The sequence below is a fragment of the Nicotiana tabacum genome, chromosome 12, assembly GCF_000715075.1.
Source record: "Nicotiana tabacum cultivar K326 chromosome 12, ASM71507v2, whole genome shotgun sequence".
In the NCBI taxonomy this organism is placed as follows: Eukaryota; Viridiplantae; Streptophyta; class Magnoliopsida; order Solanales; family Solanaceae; genus Nicotiana; species Nicotiana tabacum.
In genome coordinates, this window is record NC_134091.1 from 57,506,781 (window position 1) to 57,514,062 (window position 7,282).

General features: G+C 36.4%; 1 long non-coding RNA gene across 1 annotated transcript; it reads left to right on the forward strand.

The window, feature by feature from the left end:
• Positions 1 to 2,075: 2,075 nt before the first annotated feature.
• Positions 2,076 to 2,869, forward strand: LOC142167426 (uncharacterized). The gene is made up of 2 exons (XR_012697556.1): positions 2,076 to 2,278; positions 2,478 to 2,869. It is a non-coding gene; the product is annotated as an uncharacterized LOC142167426 (long non-coding RNA).
• Positions 2,870 to 7,282: the final 4,413 nt, after the last annotated feature.

Sequence of the window (7,282 nt, forward strand, 5' to 3'; positions counted from 1 at the left end):
AACATCCAAAATTTTGACAACTCTAGGAGTGCTCCAAATACCCTAGCATAATATTCCTATCACTACTAGAAATTCGGCAAAAATCGACCAAGTGACCGACCAAAGTTGGTCGGTTTTTCAAAATATTTTTATTTTATTTTTATTTTTACGAAACCGACCAACTTTGATTAGTTTTCTTTAGTGCAAAAATGCGGAAAATTATTTTTGAGTCCCGCGAAATTTATGTTTCAAGAAACCGACCAAAGTTGATCGGTTTTTCAATTAAAATAAATAAAAATTAATATTAAAAAAACCGACCAAAATTGGTAGGTTAATTCGGCCGGTCATTTAAAAAAACCGACCAACTTTGGTCGATAATTTTACTTTTTAATAAAACCGACCAACTTTGGTCGGTTATTTTCATGCGAAAATACAATTCAAGAGTATAAATCAAATAAAAGACAGTCTTAAAATAAAATGTACCAATGGTCTAGTGGTAGAATAGTATCCTGCTATAGTATAGACCCCGGTTCGATTCCCAGATGGTGAATCTTTTTATTACATAATTAAAATAACGACCAACTTTGGTCGGAAAAAACTGACCAACTTTGGTCGGTTTTTTTGCAATATTTTTTTTTTTGAATTTAATTGACCGACCAAAGTGGGTCGGTAATTTCCTACCAACTTTGGTCGGTATGCCTTTCCGACCACAAAAATACCGTCCATACGTAAATGGTCGCGTTTTGGTCGTTTTTTGCTATTACCGACCAAAGTTGGTCAGTTTTTTTAGTCGGTTTTTACCGAATTTTTAGAAGTGTATCCCCCTTTTCATTTAAGAGTTTATGAAAGTATGTCTGTCATCTTCGTTTAATGTGTGCATGTAAGATTTTATGGATAAAAGACACCATTTGTCTCATGCTTCTAGGGAACATATTCACGATCCTACTATGTAACGATGTATCAATGGATGACTTATTTATCTTACAATATTTGTTGTCCTGTGCACATCCTGTCTCAATTTATGCGTGACCATCAACTTGTTCATTTGGAGCTTCAGCTAATTATTAAGCGTTATGCGCTACCTCAAACAAAAACAAAAAATCTTGGACACGGTATTACGTTATTTTCATCCAGTGATCACTCGCCTTGAGCTTGATGACAGTCCCCAATTATTATATATATTGAGCCTCTAACTAATTAATTGAAGAAAGACTTCCGAGAAAAGTAGAACTCTAGTTCATCTAACTTTCAAAAAAAATCTCTAACTGAAAATTTGCAACTACTCAAACTCTATATCGATAAATCCAGCTTTCAAGGAAGTAATATAGAGACTCTTGTTGCATGAAGAGGTTTCGTGAGGTCATTTACTTAGCCAACATACTATTCATGCTGAAGTGCATATATAGTTTCGATCTCTCAAATTGCGTCAATCAATAAATATTTCTAAAATTATTGTAATTTTAGTGAGCTATTACATAAATTATTTTTCGCATCGAAAATACTATATACAAATGACTATTACATTTAAATTATAAATCTACGAATTGAATCAATAGATGAGTGATTGCCAAACCCCGCACAACTTGGGTTATGATGGGCGGGTCAAGATGCACTAAATAATAGGTCAATAGTGTCGAATCCGCCCAACTTGACCCAAGTGAATAACTGGGATAGTGAATTTGTTCTCTTTGGGTGAGGGAGAATAGAAGCATAATTGGGTGGGAATATTAGGATTGGGTGATAAGTGTTAGCAGTTAGCTTGCCACAATTCACTCGAAAGCTAAGCCATAATGAAGTGAATTATAACATGATCACTCACCTGGAGCTTGATGACAGTCTCCCATAATATATATTGAGCCTCTAACTAATTAATTGAAGATAGACTTGCGAGAAATCTAGAACTCTAATTCCTCTAACTTAAAAAAAAAACTCTAACTGAAAATTTGCAACTACTCAAACTCTATATAAATAAATCTAGCTTTCAAGGAAGTAATATAGAGACTCTTGTTGCATGAAGAGGTTTCGTGAGGTTATTTACTTATAGCCCACGTACTATTCATGTTGAAGTACGTACTGCATATATATAGGTAGTTTCGATCTCTCAAATTGCATCAATCAATAAATTTACGATACAGGATTCTGCATCCCATATCTTATCATCCACATCTTGGATACGCAAAGAGACTAGTCTAGTTGTTTGTCAAGATCTAAGATTGGCCTTACAATTAATTCATGGATTTTCCTACTAAGCTTGAGCATCTTCTTGTGTTCTTTCTCATTATAATTCCCACCCTCTTTGGTACTCATCAATTAAAGTCTAGTTATGAGACTTACCTTAAATTAATTGTGACATGTATCTTTTTTCTTGTTGTTTTAAACACCTAAATCAAATATTCATTTCTTTTTCCTAATAAATTATTTTTTATCTTGTGCGAATTTAAATTGCTCATACTTTGTTGGCACTTAAACTCCTTTTATTCCATTTTCTCTTCAAACAGGTTGGGAAAAAATAGAAGGCAACAAACTTTATGTTGGAGAATTTGACAGAAAACTGAAAGCTACCAAAGGGGAGAAAATACAACTAGATTTTTGCCAGCATGTTGCTCACTGCAAAACTGGCAGACCTTGCTATTGCTGTTTAATCATGGGCAGAACTGATTGTTATTATACAATGCAACTTTGTGAGCAAGGATGTCCCAAATTTCCCCCTTCGACTCACAACCATCAGATCAAAATCCCCTCGTGATCTCATGGTGTATATACAGGGGCTGACAACGTTAGAGCAAAAATAATATTTAGTTAAGCATATATTGGAGTAAGTTGTAACTAAAAGGAAAATTCAGATCTGTGCATGTGAGCTTCTGTTTCAGTAGCAAAGCTATCTTTTTATCATTTGATACGTTCCCTTATTCCATTCCATGCTTCTTTAAATTATAGACCTAAACGTTAAATCGTGATGAAGAAAGTCTAAAGTAAATGGCTCTTTAGATGGTAAACTATCAAATTAAAGATGAGGCTGCAAATGTGGGAATTCACTTTAAATAATCAAGACGATAAATGGAAATGCATATTACTATACCAGTTTACATTTTACACAATGAAGCTAATGGCCAGAAAAAAGTCCTCTCTTTTCCCATACAAATTAATTCCTTCTGATTGTCTAACAGTCAAAGTCTAAATCATTATGCATGGCATCTACTTATTATTTTGTTAAATTCTTCACATATCTCCCATATTAAAGTTGGTCTGTCACTGTTGTTCTTCTCACGGGTCTTTTCCCAATCCTTCTATCCTTACGATCAATTCAAGAGATGAATGTTGCTACTGAAAACTGTGATTACTAAGAAGTTTTCATGCTTCTTCCCAAAGAAGGCTCAGGATTCAGCTGTAAACTTTTACATCTCCGAGAGATTTTGCAGGTGCCCAAACTTGTGATTGGTCCGCCAAAAACTAGCGAAAGACCTGAGACGAATATATGAAAAAAAGAGGGTCAGAATTTAGAGTAGATATGGACTCAAGAAAATAACCAACAAACAATTCATTGTTGCTTAATTACCTGCTGATGAACCTCCTAGATAATTCTGATCGTACTTTAAAGGATAAATACGATCGACATGCAATGGGTTGAACTTGCAACAAGAGACGAGAAAGCTCAAGGCTACCATCGGAGGAAAGGAAGAAAAAAGAGTTAATGTCGAAAGCTCAAGCTCAATGTCGAAAAATCCATGAAGAGGATTCATGCTAGAATTGGATTCCATCATCGTCATCGTCGTTCTCTTCAGTGTTGGTAGCCCTCCTCATCTCTGCAAATAGGCTGAGTTGTATTGAGAATGATGGTGATTGATAAAAAATATCACTATATATAGGAGGGACAAGGGGCTCTAGGGTCAAAAGTTGTTATCAACTTTACTAAAATAAAATCTAATCTGAACCAGAGAAAATCTGATTTATTCCCAATTTTACTGCAAATATCAAAGTTCTATTTTTTGTAAATTCTAAAATATATAATAAGTTGTTATTAGTAAAATTTGATTCCCTTCCAACTCTATGATGAATATTTGGTCAGTTGTTGATTGTATTCCTTCTCTAGCAATAGTAAGTTGTTGTTAATAAATCTGATTCCCGCTCAACTCTAAGACAAGCAATAGTAAGTTGTTGTTAATAAATCTGATTCCCGCTCAACTCTAAGACAAATATTTGGTAAGTTTTTTAGTGTATTCCTTCTCAGCCTTTTATTTCTTTCGTTAAAAGGTGATTCGGGAAATTTTTAATCTTGGTCTTACAATTGCACTCAGAAAAGAGAAAGAAAAGTCTTTACCTAATTCAGTTTCATGAAATACGTACTATATATTTTATGAAAAATTATCATCCTCGTACAAAGCCTCTGTATCCACTTGTTCGATATTCATAACAAAGGCTACAAGGGTTTAGTAAAAAAAAAAAAATTCTTTTTCATTGTTTCAATGACATTTTTGTGGAAACATATGAATGAGTGCAACAAGGATACGTCTGACTGCAGAACCATCAGAAACCATGATATTATGTGTAATTAATACTACGACTAGCAAAAATTAAGGTTTTCTGATATTTCTAGACCCTTTTTCTTTGGCCTATCAAAAATATTATGTGTAATTAATACCACGACCAGCAAAAATTATGGCCTATCAAAAAAATTGGGAAACATACCACCTTAAGAACAGTTTTTAAAAACTCACGGATATGTGAAGTTTCAGTGACTCTTTTAAAAATTAAATAAATATTGAAAATAGGAACTAAAGCTTTAATAACAAATTTAGCATCAAATACATATCTACTCATAAAATCTGTCATATATATATACATTAAGTTCAATTTAGATGATATAATTAAGTAACACTCAATTTATATTACTTAAGAATTCAATCCACGATCAACCCACCCATAAGAATAGTACGACAAAGAGTACAAAATTAGAGTGATAAATGAGATAAAAGGTAACGAAAAAAATGAAGAAAATAATAATATTATAATCCTTTGAATGTGAGCTCTAATTTAAACTAGTAATGTATATAATTCAGTCACACTTGAATGCAATTACCAATTTAATCTAGTATTGCTTGTACTTTTGTTTACCAGAAAAATCAGATAACGTTAGATTTGTGTATGGTTCTAAGGATATGCGATACAATTCGATATAAATCGTGTAGAGAAATAGAAATATGCGTATTGTTGACTATGAGAATGAAAATAATAAGCAAAAAGAATGAATAAGTAAAACAAGCACAAGGGGATAACTATCAATATAAGACGTGATCTTTTGTTGCTGCCCCATTAGCTTACAAGGATTCCCCTTTTATAGAAGAGGGTCATTATAAAAATTAATAAAATAAAATATATAGTGGAAGGTCCATGATGACTTGTCTCTTCCTTGATTCCCGCCAAGATTCTCTCTCTTGGTGCGGTTGCAACAACTCTTGTCTGTGAGCTCGATACTAACTCGAACTCGTTACTGGGTCGGGCCCTTCGGTCTTGGCTCAAGTTCGACCTTCGAGATGGGCGTCGCGCATTTCCGACCTCGAAGTAGTGCCTTGCGGATCGATTCCGTCACGGGCTCGACAGGATTATCAAACCGACTCCTCGAGCGACCTTCGAGTTGGAGGCTCGTTAGTACCAACCTCAAAGCTCACTCCCAAAATTTTATTCCGACTTTTTAACACTCGAACTCGATTGAACGTAGGAAGGCCGAAATCTATTTCGACCGTATACAAATAGTCCCCTCGTTTCTCGAAAAAGGATGTGGCGATAAACGATATGATTTCCCAGTAGCTCGATCATATATACACTGATCTTTTTATCGAACCCAATCATGACGTATGTAATACTCGATCATCTTATGCGTCTTTACAGTCCCCAACTTTATTGAGGATACCCGAATTTTTTCTTCCCCTGTGGGGATTGCCAGTTACCTTCGGTCCTTGGTGACCGGAGAAGATCAATCAGTGATGAATGTGGTGGGGCCCGCCTGTCTTTTCAACAAGGTCCAACATGCTTTTAATCGGGTAACTCTGATGGCGTTTTCGCCGCTTCTTTTACACAGAGTTGTAGGTAATTCTAATGTTTCATGATAGTGAAGATGAAAAAGAGATAACCACTAACGATCCAATTCTGCAAGTTCGGCAGAGGATCGAGCAGATTGGACCGCTTAACTCACAGGTAGATGCGCTGCCGGCCGAGAAGAATTGAAAAGGTGTATGGATAACCTTGCCTCGAAAAAAAAGGAAGCCGTCGAAGCTCAGTTGGATCTGTCTAATGCCCAACTTCGATCTGCGAAGGGAAATGTTTTGGGGCTGATCGAAAAGATGAAAGAGTTTCAGCATCGGTTAGATTTGGCCACTTTAGATAAAGCAGATTTGGCCAAAGAACCTGAAGTGGCCAGATCTAAAGTGGTCGAGGCCAACAAAAGAGCCAATACCAAAGTGACTCAGTTCAGGATTGATGTCGAAGTTAATCAAGCCAAAGCAGCGGGCATGGTCGAACATGCAAAGTTGCAGGCTCGGGTAGAGGCTCCCGAGGGGGCTGAGATTGAAGTCGCCAAGGCGGAGGAGAACAGAGCTCTAAGGTTGGCCTTTCCTGAGGAGGACTCCGATGACTCGGGGGAGTCTGAAGACGAGGACGATGCCAAGAATGCGGCCTCTGATGAAGATTGAGTCATTTAGGGCCTTAGGTCGATCACTACGTTATTGTGATACCGCTTTCGGTTTTTGTATAAAGAACTTCCTTTTGGAAGAGTAGCCGCCTCTGTACAAAATATTTGTAAATATAAACCTTTCTTCCTTTTGAAGATAAATGGCCTTTCAAACTAAATAGATAGTTTGAATTTAAATCTCCGTTGCCTTCGGGCCTCGTAGGTAGTCCCCTTTGCTTTATCGGGCTCGAGTGTCCTTCAGCATAAATAGATAAGTGTTTGATTTAATTCGAAGAAATGCGTAGTTTTTCTCGAAATAATGTAGCCCGTATGGGTAATAGTCGAGTGAGTGATTGATCGAACTTGAAATAAATGTAGCCTGTAGGCTTAGTAGTCCAGTGAGTGATTCGAACTCGATACGATGTAGCCCGTAGTTGTAATGGTCGAGTGAGTGATTGCTCGAACTCGAAATAAAGGTAGCCCGTAGTCTTAGCATTCGAGTGAATGATTCGAACTCCATGCAATGTAGCCCATAGGCGTAACAGTCAAAGTAGCCCGTAGGCTTAATGGTCAAGTGAGTGATTGCTCGAACTCGAAATAAAGGTAGCCCATAGGCTTGGAAGTCGAGGAAATGATTCG